At 41.4% G+C, this 18,552-nt stretch overlaps 1 protein-coding gene across 1 annotated transcript in view; it reads right to left on the reverse strand.

Annotated features, from left to right (window-relative positions):
* Positions 1-5,778, reverse strand: part of nfasca (neurofascin homolog (chicken) a) — an 82,333-nt gene extending 76,555 nt beyond the window's left edge. The window contains exon 1 of the mRNA XM_034533459.1: positions 5,482-5,778. The gene's annotated coding sequence lies outside the window, so the exon portion shown is untranslated. The remainder of the gene's footprint in view (positions 1-5,481) is intronic.
* Positions 5,779-18,552: the final 12,774 nt, after the last annotated feature.

An 18,552-nucleotide genomic window follows, 5' to 3' on the forward strand; every position in this document is an offset into this window, starting at 1 on the left:
AGTTGTCGGGAGACTAGAAAAGCGCTATACAAGTACAGTCCATTCACCATTTGGTGTTTGGAGGGCTGTGTCAGACAGTGCACACGCTGACCTGACAGGACTCACAGTCCAAACACTTGCAGTACCACGTTTTTGTAGGTTGCTGCCTCTCGTTCTAAAGCATTTGTGTTTGACAGTTTATGTGTCCCAGTGTAACAGACAGACCCGTCCCCGGGCCTTATATCAAGCACACACACACACACACTCACAGATGGATGCCTGTGCAGTGATGTAGGCTCAACATCTGGATTCCCACCTGGAATCGGGCTGGCTGGGTTTTGACTTTCTTTAGCATCTTCTTCATTCCCTCTATTTGACCAGTTTTTTTTTAGAGTCACTGACTTTATTTCAGTGCATATTTTATCTATGTTCTCCTGTTGTCAGGATATGTATTTCCCGATGGTGACATACCAAAGCTTAAGAAGAAAAGATCACTTAAGAAATAATAAAAAGAAGTCACAGCATCACTTCCAGCAGCAGAGTAAAGACCTGTAACCTCTTCTATTGTGTCCATATGATACATGATGACAGTCAGCATATAAGATAACCTTCCTCTCTTTGCTTCCTGCTGAACTCAACACACAGACAGAATATTTCATGACAGGAACTTGGTTTCTGCTGCATGCAATGTTTTTTTTTTGTATGTGAATATTCTGCTGATGAGGGCTTATCCGATGCTATCAGCTATACACACACTTGCACACGTGTGGGAGATTCAGTCACACACACACACACACACACACACACACACACACACACACACACTTTGAGCCAACAGATTATCTTGACATGGCAGAAGCGGAGTCATCTACAGCTAAATCTCTAGTTACGTAAATATAACAGTCCAAGCAGCAGCAGTGGAGAAGAAAAATAAAGGGAACAGACTGATGAAAAAATATGGTTATATCATTCCACTATTGCTTATATAGAACCATCTGTTCTCAGTCATTTCAGTGATCATTTAATGCTGAGGAAAATGGATAAAAACAGCTCTTGGCTGTATTCTGTCACTTGTTTTAAGTTAAATATAGTTTTATCTCAAAGACTTGGAAGTGAATTAAAAATCTGCATGTGACTTTAAGGTAAATTATAAACTGCATTTTGCAATAGGTCCAATCAAACTGCTGGTATTATGTCATGTGTCTATTAGTGGAACCTCATGATAAAATAAAGTGTCAATGGGTACAACCATAACAACCAAAGAGCCATGAAGTCGAGGACAAGAAATGACAAAGAAATCAAGGATTTTCAAGATTTGTCCTGTAATTATATTCCAGTTATATGTCCTATATAAAGGAATAATATGGCAGTGGACATAGGGAACTGTTTCTTCCTGTATATCGCAGTAATATGTCTGGATCTCATGATGTACTTGTATAGCGCGTTTCTAGTCTTCCAACCACCCAAAGCACTTTAACACTACTTGTCATGATTCACCCATTCACACCCATTCATACACTGATGGGACGGGCTTCCATACTAGGTTCCACCTGCCCATCAGGACTCTAACTAACCATCCACACACCGTAGGCACAGCTCAGGAACCACTTGGGGTCAAGTGTCTTGCCCAAGGACACATCACCATAGACTAGCAGAGCCATCCATCCATCCATCCATTATCACCCGCTTATCCGGGGTCGGGTCGCGGTGGCAGCAGGTTCAGCAGGCCGACCCAGGCTTCCCTCTCATCCGCAACACTTTCCAGCTCATTCTGGGGGATCCCGAGGCGTTCCAAGGCCAGCCGGGAGATATAATCCCTCCAGCGTGTCCTCGGTCTTCCCCGGGGCCTCCTACCAGTTGGACGTGCCCGGAAAACCTCTAATGGGAGGCGTCCAGGAGGCATCCTGACTAGATGCCCGAACCACCTCAGCTGACTCCTTTCGACACGAAGGAGCAGCGACTCGACTCCAAGCTCCCCCCTGATGTCCGAGCTCCTTACCCTATCTCTAAGGCTGAGCCCGGCCACCCTACGGAGGAAGCTCATTTTGGCCGCTTGTATCCGATCCCCGGCTCTGCTAGTCGGGGATCGGACACATCTGTAGCAGTTGTAGCCTCATAATTCCAAGATCACATCAATCAAAAAACTAACAATACATAAATAACTATGAATTAAATTCAAAGGCAATTTGATGAGCATTCTCCTTGAATAGCGTAACGTAAGTTCCAATAATGTATGCAATTAATTTACATTTATATGGGCGTAAAGGGGTGAATAAATTAGGTCACAATATCCTTTTCACTGTGAGGACATAGATGATCCATGAGATTCAATGTATGAGTAAAATACACATTATGATTAAAATCTATCACAGGTCTTGTGTGGCCGTGAATATGCAACCAGGTGTATGAGAAGAATCTTTCAACTAACTCCAATGTAAACCCACCCCCATCATTATTAGACATAAGAGAGTACAAATTGCACAAGATAGTGGATGGATCAAACAAACATATGACTATCACTCAGGAGACTGCTGTTAGAATGTAGGTGCTCTGTCTGCTGAGGACAAATCTCAAAAGGATCTTTACAGATTAATGTCTAAAGTGATACATTAATGTGGTTAGTATGGCTATAAATCATGCTGCTAATATGATAAACGGAGACAAATATTTTCGGAGAAGGTCTTCATTCTGCAACTAATGCAACTCAAACAAATAGTCTGAACCCCAAAGAAAAGCCATTCAGAATGATACGGCATCGAACCACAAGTATACGAGTGGGAGTTTTTCCGCAGAAAATATAATAATGTCTTTAAATGACTGTGGTAATGTATTGCCAATGTCAAATCCACATCCTGTTCTCTGCTTCCCAGCAATGATCATCATCAGACATGTGGCCTTGAGCATTGTTCTTTCTAGAAAAGAAAAAAAGCCATGTAATGTGGGTAGATCACAGTGACAATTTGTTGTGATCTTTTCCCTTTGGCCATGTAGAGAGAGAGAGAGAGAGAGAGAGAGAGAGAGAGAGAGAGAAAAAGCAAGGGGGAGAGAAGGGCATGGGATGGTTAGTGTAAAACCTCTCGGACAAATATTTGCAGAGAATGGTCCGTCGTTGTCCATTAGGGGCCCTCTCTCTTTTTCTATCTCTCCTTCTTTCCTGTTTTTTTTCTGGGTGCATTAACCTCCTCTTCACAATGCTGCCAAACAAAGAAGGAGTGTGTGTGTGTGTGTGTGTGTGCGTGTGTGTGTGTGTGTGTGTGTGTGTGTGTGTGTGTGTGTGTGTGTGTGTGCATTCGGTGCTCTGGCAGGCATTACTGTCCACCATCCTGCAACAAACACACACACACACACACACACACACACACAGAGTCATTTAAACACGTGTGATAAATGTGGGTAATGTGTTTAGTGTTTAAATCCTGCTACATGACATACAAACAGCATATTCAGACTGCCCTGCGTCACTACAGACACCTATTAAGCCTCCCACATACACATACATACACACATACACACCTACACACACACACACACACAGAATGCATAAAGTACTGTTAGATGTAAAGACAAGTTATACTGGAGAAGAGCAGCACAACATACCGAATCATACTCAGAGAAGCATATCTTTCTTATTGATCTGACATTTGACCTCAGTGGAGGTCAGCAGAGGTCAAATGTCAAGATAATGCTGTCATAGTCTCATCGAGCCAAACAAGCTAACAACACAGAGATTTTACAAAGTGACAGAGTTCACACCTGAGACTTTCTACACTCCACATCATTAATAAATGAATGATGGGGCACTTTTTCTGTTTAGGCACAGCCTTGATACCAAGTTGTACTGAAGGATACATTCCAACCGGTTCTCTGCTGATGTTTTCATGGGAGAACCAGATCAGTACAGCGATAGAATAAACATTTACGTGATCATTTTACTGGTTTCCACTGGATCTCAAAATGATAGACCAGGAAGTGTATTAATCCTTTGATAGCAAGTTATTCTATTTGTTAAAGACATAATGTATGAATATGTTAAGCAGGAGATGTGATGTTTGCTGACTAAAATGTTTTGTATATCCTCTAATACTGTATATAACATTCAAGATAGATGCTGAGAAATCTGAGTTTTGCAAAGCAAGACTACTTTTATGTATGTTTTGGGAGATGTTTATCCAGATTCAAAATCTGAAAATGTCAGCCCACTGAGGAGTGTGTTCAACCAATCAGGTGCAGGAAGATACCATGTCTGTAACTAAATTAGTTATACAGAAGATTGGAGATGAGCTAATTCATTCAAGACCCGTCTATTGAGCTTTGCCAGACCACACTAGGTCTAAGAAAAACTGTCTACAGACTGGAGTGCACTGCGGAGCTTGAGAAATGAGCAGTCAGTCAAAATGAGCGAAGAAATATAAAATATATAAGATAATGCTTGGATGGAATTGCAAGCAGAAAGGGCAATATGATCTAAATCAATCAGTAATGTCAATTAAAAACCCAGTCGCCACAATATAATGTTGGTATTGTACCATTGCAAATCCACGGAGAAGTTGAATCTCAGTGTTTCTGAAGCAAAAATATATCAACCTTTCTAGATATGCATATATAACAACATTACAGAGTTTATGAGACAGGCAGTAACTATAACATGAGTGGTGAGGAGAACTGGGTATAGTTTGGCTGACAGTGGCCCCATCCCATCATATCATATTCATCTAAAATCTAAAGATTGAGAAAAAATAGAACTGAAAGAGACAAAAATGCAGACAGGCAGCTGTTCTCAGAGTAATTGTGGCCAATGAGGAAACATGCACACAACACATAATCCATAATTTTCCAATCAACTGTGGCAGACTGTGTGTGTGTGTGTGTGTGTGTGTGTGTGTGTGTGTGTGTGTGTGTGTGTGTGTGTGTGTGTGTGTGTGTGTGTGTGTGCGCGCAAGACAGCTGTAACCACATATATCTTCCTACAGCCCGAATGATCACTGTAACATACAGCAGAAATAAGATGATATAGGTGAAATATTCAACAACCTTTTTCCACTGACACATTTAGAATGATGAAGGTCTGACATCATTGGTTAGTACAGTACAGATACTCAACCATCCAGCATAACAGTAACTTTAGTAACTTATTTAAGAATGAAGTTTCACACATGCATTCCCTCACACAGAGAGAGCATTACCAGCCAGAAATACACGTATTAGCAGAGCGTTTTCTGTTTGATAGTTAGTGAGGAGATGGTGGACACAGACTGTGAACAGCGAGGGGTTCAAACCCCCGATAAAGTACAGCACAATGTATTCTGTTAGATCCACAGGCTGTCTGTGAAAAGGGTTTCTCAAAAAACGAAAAAGTCTTTGACTGTGACTTTCTCATTTTATTGTGTAAACAGTTGCTAAACTCTACTTCTGAACAGAAAATAAAAAGTAAAAGTGGAAGCAGGTTAGTATATTCTCCCCTCTCCACACACACACACACAGTGTACAGACATATTGCGATACCTCTGTCAGTGCAGCTCTTGCGTCCAGGTGTTCAGCAGTGCAGGGTGACTGTGTTGTATCTCCATCCCCATCAATCCTTCAGCATCCAAGAAACCGAAGAGAAAACAGCAAACACAAAGACCGAGCGTCTGTCAGTCTGGTCCAGGACGGACACACAAAGACAGCTGATGTAATAATGGTAGAAATAGCGGAAAACACTACACTCTCTCCTTCTCTCTGTCTGTTTCCTTCCTCCTCACTCTCTCTATCCCTTTCTCTCCTTCTCTCTTTGCTCTCGCTGTTTCCCGGTGCATACACTCTCTCTCTTTCTCTCTCTCTCTCTCTCTCTATCTCTCTCTCACACACACTGATTCTCCATCTGTCACCGCCCCCTCTCCTTCACCCCTCCCACCTCATACATTATTAATGAGTCTCAGACACACACACATGCTCCACTGCTGTCAAACACACTCACACGCACACACGTTGAAAGCTATGCACAACTGTCTCTCACACACACACACACACTCACACACACAGGTTAAATGCTGCGGACAGCCTTTAAGCGCTCCGTTATGTCTGGATGTTTTCAATGGTAAACTAAACAGAACCATGAATAAAGTCTCCTTCAGTAAGCTGAACTAGAACAACATGGAACCACACAAATTATTCAGCAACAGGTTTGAAGAAACAGTCGACCAACTGGACGTGTGATCTGTATTCAGAAAGTATTCACTTTTTCATATTTTGTTCTGTTTCCCCCTCATGAATCTACACTCGATACTCCATAATGACATAGTGAAACAAAAAATGAAGCTCTGGGTCGGCCTGCTGAACCTGCTGCCACCGCGACCCGACCCCGGATAAGCGGGTGATAATGGATGAATGGATGGAAAAATGAAGCTAGGTATCATAGGCACACAAGTAAAACTGTTGGAACTATTCCTATGTCAGCGCTGGATGCCTGGAACTGCACAACTCCCATAATTCCCTGCTTGTACAAAACGTGTAGTGTAGTTGTAGTATAATTTATAGGGTCAACCCCATCGGCAGAAAGAATTTAGCATTTTACTGTTCAGCACGTACGAAAAATGTCAAAAGTACATTTAATATCAGCGTCATAAGCTTGCAGAAATGCACACGTGGTGTATTGTTTAAATTCGACAGTGGACCTTTGTTATACCTGATTAAACACAGAAGGATGTACTGTGTATTGTATATTTTGATTATACTTTTTTCTACTAGGCTTGTAGAAATGCACACATTGTGAAATCACTTCATAACTAATCCTTTAGCAATTAAGACACCATAACACACAGCTTCACAAGCACAACAATAAATTGTTTTCTGTTGATACGTCTTGGAAATCTTGTAATCATGACAATAAAAGCTTTTTATCTTATTATTTTCTATGTACTTTTACCAGGGCAGAGTCTATTTTTTGGAGCATTCTTCCCTTGTGGTAAGAAATGAGCAGTCATTTGTATTGTCTTTTCTTTTCTTACAGATCACACATCACACGGGGTCTGTTTGATGAAATACAAATAGATGTACATGTAACCTATAAAAGCTCAAACACACACGTCAGCCATGCATGAACTCATTCACACGCAAAACACACGGGTCGCGGGGAAGACAGGGCCGATCATGCATGAAGGAAGAGCTCACATGCACGCACGCACGCACACACACACACACACTTACCAATCTCACCCACACAAACACACATAGTTGTCCATGCATGCCATGCAGGCGAGGAAACCCCCCTCAGCTGGAGGCTATTTGAGTTTTCTCATGGACGAGACATGGCTGGAAGTCAGAGAAAAGTGTGTGTGTTGGTGGGGAAGCAAAATGGACAGAAACAGTATCATTCAACACTACCCTTTTAAAAGTGTGTAAAGGAACACTCAAACATGTTGGCTTACACCCTTACTTGTTGTCTCAGCTGCAGTGAGATGAGAAGATCTATATCTTGATATCGAAACTGTCACTGATCCATTCAAGAGTCGGTGGGGTTTTGTCTAGGCAGAGTGCAAACCTGTTAACCCCACTATGAGTAAAGGAGCCTTAAGATGTCACGTTGGCCTAGAGCATGATACTGCCTGGAGCACTCAAAACCCAACATCCCCCATTTGAATCAGCCGGTGGATCTTTAATGAACCTTATTGAACACACACAGATTGTATATTTTAACTTTTTTCTCCCAGGCTTCTTGCAAAGCTAGGATGAAAACACATTTCTAGATCTTTACTTTCAATGGACATTATTCTTTAATCCTTAATCTTTAAGAGGCTGCGTAGTAACACAAAACAACTTGAGTTGTCGTTAATGTGGGATGATGAAAGTGTAAGCGGCCTGCACAAACAGGTGAATAATCGCGATGCACTGATTGCCTGTTTATCAATATGTCAACATTTATTAATCAAACCTTTTATTTCTAATATCGAATTAAAAATAAAATGTGTTTCTTTAATTAGCTAATTCAAAATGTGTGATTGTACTAAATGTGAGAGGAAATCTAGAGAGGGAGACAGGAGGTCAGCGGGGAGGAGGGGATTAGGGCCTTCAGGGCATGTTAAAGAAAGACACCCCCACCCCCTGCAGTTTAAGCAGGCCTGAGGTCTGGTGAGACAACACAGGAAGACGGAGAGATGTTCAGTTTTATGTATCTATGTGGTGTGTGCGTGTGTGTGTGTGTGTGTGTGTGTGTGTGTGTGTGTGTGTGTGTATATATGTTTGTGTGTGTGTGTGTGTGTGTGTGTTTGTGTGTGTGTATATATATCTAGGCTTGACCTCCCGACCTCGGCCAGTACTTTCAGCTCCCTTCTGTCTCCAGCCACCCCCCCAAACAATCAATAACACCCCCCTAAACCCCTCTCACCACACCCGCCGCCGCTAGCTGTGACATGCAAATGACCCTCGCATATAATTAAAAGATATGCCCTGACAACAATAGGATAACCTCAAGCTCCCCTCAGCTTTTCCTCAAGACGTGCGCCAAGACGTACACACACACACACACACACACACACACACACAGAGGGTGCACAAACAAAAGCAAAGACAACATCAACTCGTGCCCAGATGGACTCCAGTCAGTTGACCTCTGCTTAGATCTGCAACAGACAAGCAAACAGACAAACAGACACCATGGTAAGTGCACTTGAGCCCCCCTTATGCTCAACACACACACACACATACACCTCATCCTGTTACTACCTCAAAACTGAAACTTGAAATTATGCTCGTGCCCAATAACTTCCACTTGTTTAATGTAGCATCATGATGAAGACTGAGGTCAGCATACAAAGGAAAGCACATTATGTGTGCTTACTGTCTAATGTCATCATAATTGGGTATAATTTATCAATCATATCTTCCCTCTACATATGAACATCAGTCATTGCTTATTGTATCAATTCGGCCAATATATATGAAAATACAAAACTATAACCTGATACTTGGACTGCTATCCACTGATGAGGACTAACAGATGCAGTTAAACGCATAGATACTGGCTTAGGTTCCTTGTGGGAAAAGGCTGTGTGACAGCAAGGTAACAGGGTGAACATGTTCTAATATAGAGTAGACTTAAACTTAGAATATTTTTTGTTTCAGGTGGGCAATTGTTTTTGGTGGCTAAAATGTGTTTTTCTGACACTCCCATTGACATATGCTATATCCATTTATGCTTTCTTTATAGTCACCGTACTCTACTGACGAAAACTGTAATTGTACCTCACAAAACACTGCAGTATACATACAAGTATACACATTCTCTAAAATCACAATTAACCCTTTCAGTGAATTCGACTGACTTAGCTAGTGCTAGCATTCACATTATTGATTAGCTTTCTGTGGTAACCTCTGCTTTTTGCTAATGGTCGAGTCAGCGTTTCTTTTTGAAAACACTGGAATGAAATAGCAGATGGATTCCACCTTTAAATTAAAAAATCAATATTGGAGTGAAATGTAAAGTAAGGTGCTAGTTTGGTTTCACACTGGAACTGAAAAATAAAGACAAGTGGAAAAAAAAGATGGACGGAATGAGGACAACTTCTAGACAATAACTGGACTCAATACAGTTTATGCCACGGGCGCCATGCGTTAATTAACTATTCTGCTGACCCTTAAACACACACACACACATAACCATGTCCTGTGGTTATTGAACTGGGTGGGGGGGGGGCAGATCTCACCCTGGGTACTGGGAGACTCTAGTTTTCCAATAAAATGACAACAAAATACGCACACACAATAACTAACTGTAGAACCCACTGCTGTATGAGTCAGTAGGAACCAGTGGTTAGAGGGTCATAAGTCATGAAGATGGAAAAGCACTCAATAGTCACTAGACTAGTTGTATTAGTGTGGGTGGTCTCTACCTGCATACAAAAAAGGACAACAACTTTAATTACAATCTGAAATGTCATCCATCTACACAGACACACTCTCGCTCTCTCTTTGTTAGGTGTGCAGCATGGGTGTGTAAGGGTTCTTGAAATACGGACAATTCCAGTACCTCACATTCTCATGTTAGGATGTGTCTGTGTGTTAGTCCAGACCTAATCCATGGTAGGCAGATACAGTATGTGGGCTTCTATCAATAAGGCTTTGTCCGGTGGATGGATGATTGTGGATTGAGCCAAAGAACTTGGTGGAGGAACAGACTGTGACTATTGTACAAACAGGGTCCCCCTCCTTTTCCCTCTCAAATAACACACAGTAGCATCACACTGTGGCACAGAGGACGAGGCCAACAAGCAGCCCTCCTGTGCTTCGCATCTAGCCCATTTTACATGAGAGCATGTTAGTCCACAGACATCCAACAGAAATGACTAGTCAATACATCTGTGCCAAGAACGTCCTGCATCCACACAACAGTGCTTCAACACGTTTTATCCCTTTAACTCTCAGCTGTTTTCACTATGCTGTGGGTGTTGTTGTTGCAAAGATATTTTTCACATTACAACAAGACAAAAATATCAATGGTGTGTAATAACAAGAAAGGTTTCTTGTGAAAAGAATAACTTGGAATGTGTAATATGCAAAAGATAGGTAGAATAATAATGAACAGCCACCTTCATCAGTATCAGGTAGCTGCTAATTGAGCTGTTTAAAAATGTAGAGGGACAGAGGCATAAAGGGAGCGAGGGAGGGAGAAGGAGGAGCTTAAAAATAACTTTAGTATTCACATAAACAGAAACACACACAGAGACATTGAAAGGCAAGAGGGTGAATAAGAATGTAAGATAGTTCTTTAACCCCTTCAGTTCCCTGAAAGTGCAACATCTTCACGCCCTGAACTTTCCCACAATGCCCTGTTGTTTACTTGACTTTAATCAAGCAGCTAAGGAGCTGCTTCATTAGAAACAGACGAGTTTATGATGGGAGCCAAAAATGTGTTATGATGTTTGTGTGTGTGTGTGTGTGTGTGTGTGTGTGTGTTACACCCAGACATTCTGTGTAGTCTGTTTTCTGTTGTGTTGTCTGTCACTTACCCTGTCTCTCGTTTCAGAATCCTCCCGCCCTCATTGTTGCCACCTGTGTCTTTAGTCAACCCCTTGTTCTGTGTCAGGTCGTCTCTTAATGTTGCCCAGTAAAGATCCCGATTTCCTGAGTTCTGACTACTGCCTCTTTATCCGCATTTTAAGTCCTATTTCCTGTGGCTCCCAGCCGATCTGTAACTGTGTGTGTGTGTGTTAGAGAGATAGTTTTGATAGCATGGGGTCATAAGTAATGAGAAAACATTTAAAGTGAAACCAGTTACATGAAGTATGAACCTATCGCGGGTCATGTTGTAAGGCAGTGGCTGAAGCCATTAAAGAATAAGCCTATGGGACCTCCTGTTATCTGGTATTTTGAACCCAGTATTGGGAAAGGCATGAGAGCATTCCCCAAGAACATTTTATGAACTGCCAAAAGCAAAGTGGGAGCATGTAGTAATGAAAGTTAAGATGCAGATGTCTCTGGTTCAACTTGCTAAACCTGATTGGTGGAAAAGTGGTGTGAAGGGAGTTATATAATGATTCAAATCAGCTGGGTGATATAAATGTAGCATAGTTTTAAAGGGCCGCTTCTCCCCCTCATGCCAGTAACACCATGTTCTTCACAGAGAACAAAAACAGCTAGAGAGTGTTTGTGTGTGTGTGTGTGTGTGTGTGTGTGTGTGTGTGTGTGTGTGTGTGTGTGTGTGTGTGTGTGTGTGTGTGTGTGTGAGACAGTGAAAGAGAGTGAGAGAGAGCGAGAGAGGTCAATGATGGTCAACACACTTCTGAACAAGACCCCAGCTCTCCAAAACATGTTTTAAAAGAGCACAGATCTGTAAGCACAGTACAAGCAAGCCAGAAAGGACAGACCAGTAAATATGATGTTTGTATAATAAACGAGGGGGGTTCTTAGAACTATGAAAAAGTTCCTCTAGTCCAAGAACACCTTTCCAGTTAAATAAGAACCCACACCTTCTGCCCCTGGCTGCAGATGTATGGTGTTGTGTGTTCATACATTTGGACAGCTTGAATCGGTTCTGTTAGGACCAGAGGAACCGCCTGTCACAGAAAGAGAGAACCAGGGATAAAACTAGTGAGAAAAGGCAGACAGTGAGAAGGGGGACGAGTGAGAAACGGGGAGTTGAACAGGGAGCAGCTGTTGCAGACGGATGAGAGAGGGAGGCTCGTTGTCTGGAGGTAAACAAGGCACACACCGGTAATTGAGCAACCGTTGCCATGGCTACATTGATGATGAATATCCGCCCATACTTAACCCGGGACACAAAAACACAGTTTGTCTCCCTGGGAGTCTGGACAGCAGCAAACAGCACAGAGACCAATATGAAAGCTGTACACATCACGATACAAATTGAACTTCATTTTCAGGGAAATGAAACTGTAGAATGCATTCAGTTAGCTTTAGTAAAGGATCCATTACATGTATCACAGCTCTATGGAAGTATTCTCTCATTACTCCCTGTAACAGCACTTGAATATTCTGTAGTAGCTGAGCCACACACTTTAGCATTAGTGATTAATTCAACTTTCTAATGAATGCTAATGACCAGAAAGGCTTCATAGCTGGTGGCTTCAGTCTTCTTTCAGCAATGTCAGCAACTTCGCTGTCTGAGTCTGAATGCGGCTACTTCTTTAATTTCTACCTACTCTACATTTACTATTTAAATGGTTACCATGCCTCCCAGTACTTTTTTATTCATCAGTATATAATTTGGCAATGGGTATAGACCTAAGGCCTGAACATTTTTGCATCTTCACGTTTGTGTGTGCAGTTGATTCGTTGATGGATAAATACTCCTGAAGTTCCAGTGTTCCTTGTTCCCACCTGCTGTTTAAAGTGAAGGGCATTAGCTCAGAAGTTAGCTCACTTAAGGTGGGCCGACTTTTAAGGTGGACAAGTGAGTTCTGTTCAGCTTTTTTATCTTTGATATTTCTTTTGAACTGTTAACATTAACTGCTAACATTAATAAGACAAAATACTTATTGTTAGTTAATGGTGAAATTATTAATTATTAACATGTAATATATATATATATATATATATATTTTTCCCCCATATGTTTGGTCAGTGTTTTTGATTTTTTGCAGCTGCATTAATTTTCATATTCCAATTACTGTGTTATATAATGTGTCGCAAGGTAATGAATATTACACTTTTCTAAATTCAAACAAAAAGTAATAGCAACAATGTGCAACCACGCTACAGGGCTGTGTGCCTTGCTTGTTTAATTAAATAAGAAATAAGTAGTGTCTGTCCCTCTTGTTGTGTACCTTAAACCAGCAAATAAAATAGGTACTGAGTGTCAGGGTACTGATGCTGCAATAGAAAGTCACGAAAAAAGGATTGAGAAGTGAAAACAATATGAGGGCATGGGACAAGTGAGCCCAGTTCAGACACCGTGACAGCAGGACGTGTGTGTGTGTGTGTGTGTGTGTGTGTCTGTGTATTTGTGTGTTTGTGTGTGTGTATGCGTGTGTGTGTGTGTGTGTGTGTGTGTGTGTGTGTGTTTCAGCAGGCTTTAAACACTTCTTTCCTGATTGTCAAGTCAAATAAAGGTTGTCGCGCACCAAGCCTATTGTCCATTAACTGACCCCCCAAAGAAAGAAAACCCTGCCTAACCACCACACCTCACACACACACACACACACACACACACACACACTTCAATCCCCATGTCTTTGTCTCCTGCAACAGGAGGTGTGGTTTTCTACAGTTAATGAGTTGGCGGGGCCACGAGGGCCAAGCGGAGGCACGGGTCATACATTCATTTAGCCCTTTAAGCTTCCTTAACCCCCCCATACACACACAAGCATACATATACAAATATACAAATATAACACAGATAATACACACCATATCTCAGAGATACACTATAGATATTGCTGCATTTAACTTCCACATGAAAAAGCCATTTCCACTTTCTGAACACACACTCGCAATGCTCACATACAAAAACAGAAACACACACACACACACACAGCCATTCACACATATAGTCCTAGCGTCTGGTGACACAATAGCTTCTGGTAGCAGCTGGTCAGCAGTAGCCATAGGAGGTACACACACACACACACACACACACATTGACACATGCGAACATGCAACATGTACAAGCCCCTGCATGTCTAATGACGTGCCAAGACGACACAAGAACAAGAGAAGACAACTTGACTGGCCATCTGTGGCATGGAGACCATGTGGAACATCTGCGCAAATCAATAACACACTCACTCCCCCACACACAGAGGTATGCATGAGTGAGCACACATGCTGGTAAGTATGTTGACAAAACACGTAAATCTAGTGTATGGATATTTGGCTGAAAATTAATGCATGAATAGATTTCAAGTATTTCCAAATACACGGTTGCTCATTTCCTAATTTACAGAGCCTTTTGAGTGTAACGAGTAAAACAAAATAACAAATATGTGCACACAAATAATGAATTCAGGCCCTGTAATGAATGTTAATTCAATGTAATGGAGGAGCAAAACGTAGAGACCCTATGCTGGTTATTTGAGGAGCATTCAGAGTGTTACCAGCGGCTGTGCAGCTGGGATTTGAGTTGTCTGCAAATATTTCTGTTTACATGGATCGTGGTTATCTGGATCTTGGTCCATGCCTACAACTCATTATTCATAATTTCTGTCAAATTCATTGAATGTGTAACTCTGTAAAATGTTGTTCATCTATGACATCTATTGCTTCTGTCCATCCCGGGAGAGGGATCCTTCTCTGTTGCTCTTCTGAAGGTTTCTTCCCTTTTTTCCCCGTGAACATTTTTTTATGTTTTTTGGGAGTTTTTCCTGATCCTATGTGAGGTCCTGGGACAGGGATGTCGTAAGTGTACAGATTGTAAAGCCCTCTGAGGCAAATTTGTCATTTGTGATTCTGGGCTATACAAAATAAACTAAAGTGAAAATTGAATACATTCCTTTATATTAATATCATTAGGCTATTAAATCCATTATATTATATGAACACAGTTTAAGCATTACTGGCCAGCTGTGGCTGCAATCAGTTACACACACAGATACCACTGTAGCCTTGAATGCAAAATAAACTGTCTACCTCGTGTAGCATCAAGTTATCAGTCCAAATATGGTCACTTTATTCCACTGTTTGCAAAAAGGCCAAGATGTCGACAAAAAATTGCCAAACTCGAGGTTTCAAAATGGCCAATGTGTGGCGTCACGACGACTATGTCTACTTCTTATACACGGTCTATGTTTTTGACGTGCATCAATTGACACACACACACTGAGACAGAAGTAGTGGTGATGGTAAGGTAGTCCGCTGTTTGAGGATGTGACAGCTGCTTTTCTGGAGCACTGACGGGGGTGTATCCGGACACATCACCACACCTTACCCATGGTGTGTGGGCTCCCATAGAAAACAACAATCTCCCCAAGCACATTTTAAATCAAACCTCTTGGGTTTGATATATTTGATTTGATTTGTCAACATACTAAAAATAAAGAAATAATTGTGTAGTAAAGTCAAGTCATAATTAGTATGGTATACTAGCAGACCGTAACAACCACTAATCAGTCAAATGAGTGCATACATAAAGATATTTGTCTTTAAAAAAATGATAATATCCTTTGACAGAGTGTTGCATTAGTATTCCATGTGTCAGAAGCCTGATTTTACATTAAAAAAAGTGAATATGAATGATTTTAATTTTCTCACATTGTTTTTGCATAGAAACCTAGACATGATGGGACTGCACTCACAATCAGCAATCACACACGCAAACTCTGTTTGTGCTGCTGCTTATAAAGACATCAGGATTTGGTGAGGAAGAATTGGATCACACAGACACACACACACACAAACAAACACACACATACACACACACCTCCCCCACTTCTGGGAAACACCTGCAGCCATGCTCGTTATTCTGGGGAACAGAGCACATGTGCCAGAACACAGTTCACACATCCCTTAACCAATTAGACTAGACTGCTCACACACACACACACACACACACACACACACACACAACCTCCTCTGACACTGCTTATCTGCTTTAAAGAAACAACATGCATCTAAACGTTAAGTCTCCAGTCTCACACGATGCATTAGGACTTAATTAATGCATCAAGGAGAGGCAGCTGAGAGGGACACAGACACACAAATGTTTGTAGTGTCCAAAGTGTAGAGAATGCATCCTTAAATTTCATAACCTGTTTCATGTTGATATTTCTGACGTAAAGGTGGATATTTCAGCCTGATGGTGGCGAGTTGTCAAAGGTCTTGTTTAGCCTGCCAGCTCTTTTAAAGCACATCCAGATGGATTTTAGAAAGTCTAGTTAGCAAAATAACACCTGAAATGAATGTTGCTAATCGGATCTTTCCGGACGATCTAAATGCTCAAATTGGATTTCGAAGTGCTGAGTGGAACCCATGCTGCTACTAGCTTTGGAACACTGTGGAGGATGACATGGAGTAGACGAACAGTCCATCAACAGACACTGAAAAATTGTTTGCTGGCACTTCCGCTTACACTTTCAGCCTCCTCCATCGCCGATAGAGCTGAGTATCGTTTCAGAAATTACGATACCAGTAATAAAACCAGCAAACTTAAAGTACTTTATTTCGAAAACAATCATGGGAAAGGAACTGTGTATGTGTGTTTTCCTAAAAAATGGATTGCCTGCTGGCATTGTTTGACTGGAGAAGTGTCGATGCTACTTGGTAATGCGTTATTTTGAGTATTCAGGTATGGAGTACTGATACTCGGCTCTAGTCGCTGAGTTTGTCGGGTGAGACGGGCGAGTTCTACACTTGACAGCGTGAGTGATTTGAGGTAGATTGGTTGGTGATGTCTGGACACACAAATCAGATGTGATCACTTGGAACAGATCAGACAGATGACAGTGTGCACAATCTGTCTTAAAGAGGGATGCAAATTATCATGCGAGGAATCATGCAGGCCATGGTTTCCTGCAATGTTTTATAAGAAAGATGGGCCACCTCACCTGAAGCAAATTCAGAGCAATTCCAAAAACTTTAAAGAGTCGAAAAAAAAGACCAGATCTTCTCTGACCCTTGTGTGTGTGTGTGGTTGGGTGACCTATATGTGTCAGTGCAGTGTGTAGTAGACCCCTGGGCTTGGGTTATATTTGGTCATCACACATGGTACCGCAACCAGTAAGGACACACACCACACACAGGTCAGAGACAGGATTATTGCCATCATGTCAATGCACTGGTGTATTGAGCTTGAATAGAACTGGTTAAACGAATCCTCCACTAGTTAAAACTGCAGATTAGTCCAATCAAAAGTGTTAACGCTCTACTAAGAATAACCCCATGTTTCTCTTTAGCACTGTAGCCATGCTGACAGGAGCTGTGTATTCCTATAGACCTCAGTAGTAATGACTTCATCAATTTCTTCAATGAAAAGATTCTAACTATAAGGGGCAAGATTGATGATCTCTTGCCCTCAACCAGTGCCAACCTGTCTGCAAACGGCTGTATGCCCTGGTGTATATTTGGATGGCTTTTCTCCCATTAACCTTGACCAATTGTCTTCAACGGTTTCTACTTCTAAACCGTCTACCTGTCTCTTGGACCTCATCCCAACGAAGCTGCTTAAAGACGTTTTGCCTTTAATTGTCACCTCTCTGTTGGATATTGTTAATATGTCTTTGCCAACAGGCCATGTACCACATTCCTTCAAAGTAGCTGCAATTAAACCTCTCCTGAAGAAGCCCACTCTTAATCCAGAGCTGTTGGCTAACTACAGACCAATCTCTTCCCTTCCTCTCTAATATCCTTGAGAAAGTAGTCATAAATCAGTTGTGTGACTTTCTACATCATAATAGTTTATTTGAGGAGTTTCAGTCAGGATTTAGAAAACACCACAGCACAGAGACATCACTGGTGAAAATTACAAATGACCTCCTAATTGCATCAGATAAAGGACTCATCTCTGTACTTGTTTTGTTAGACCTTACTGATGCGTTCGACACCATTGATCATGACATCCTATTACAGAGACTGGATCAGTCGATTGGCATTTCAGGTACCGCACTAAGTTGGTTTAAATCCTATTTATCAGATCGGTCTCAATTTGTATTTTTAAAAACGATGAAGCCTCAATGACCACCAACGTTAATCACGGAGTTCCACAAGGTTCTGTGCTTGGACCAATTTTATTTACCTTATATATTCTCCCTTTGGGCAACATTATCAGAAAACACTCCATAAACTTCCATTGTTATGCAGATGATACTCAATTCTATCTATCGATCAAACCAGCTCGCTAAAATTCAAGCATGTCTTAAAGACATAAAACATGGATGACCTGCAACTTCCTAATGTTAAACTCAGACAAAACTGAAGTTATTTTACTTGGCTATGAACACCTCAGAAATCAATTATCTGGTGATGTGGTTTCTGTAGATGGCATTGCCCTGGCATCCAACACCATTGTAAAGATCTTTGATCAAGGACTCAAGGACTGCATTTTTTCATCTACGTACCATTTAAAAAATCAGGCACATCTTGTCTCAAAAAGATGCAGAAAAACTGGTTCACACGTTTGTTGACTAGATTACTGCAACTCCTTATTAT

The sequence above is a fragment of the Cyclopterus lumpus genome, chromosome 5, assembly GCF_009769545.1.
Source record: "Cyclopterus lumpus isolate fCycLum1 chromosome 5, fCycLum1.pri, whole genome shotgun sequence".
In the NCBI taxonomy this organism is placed as follows: Eukaryota; Metazoa; Chordata; class Actinopteri; order Perciformes; family Cyclopteridae; genus Cyclopterus; species Cyclopterus lumpus.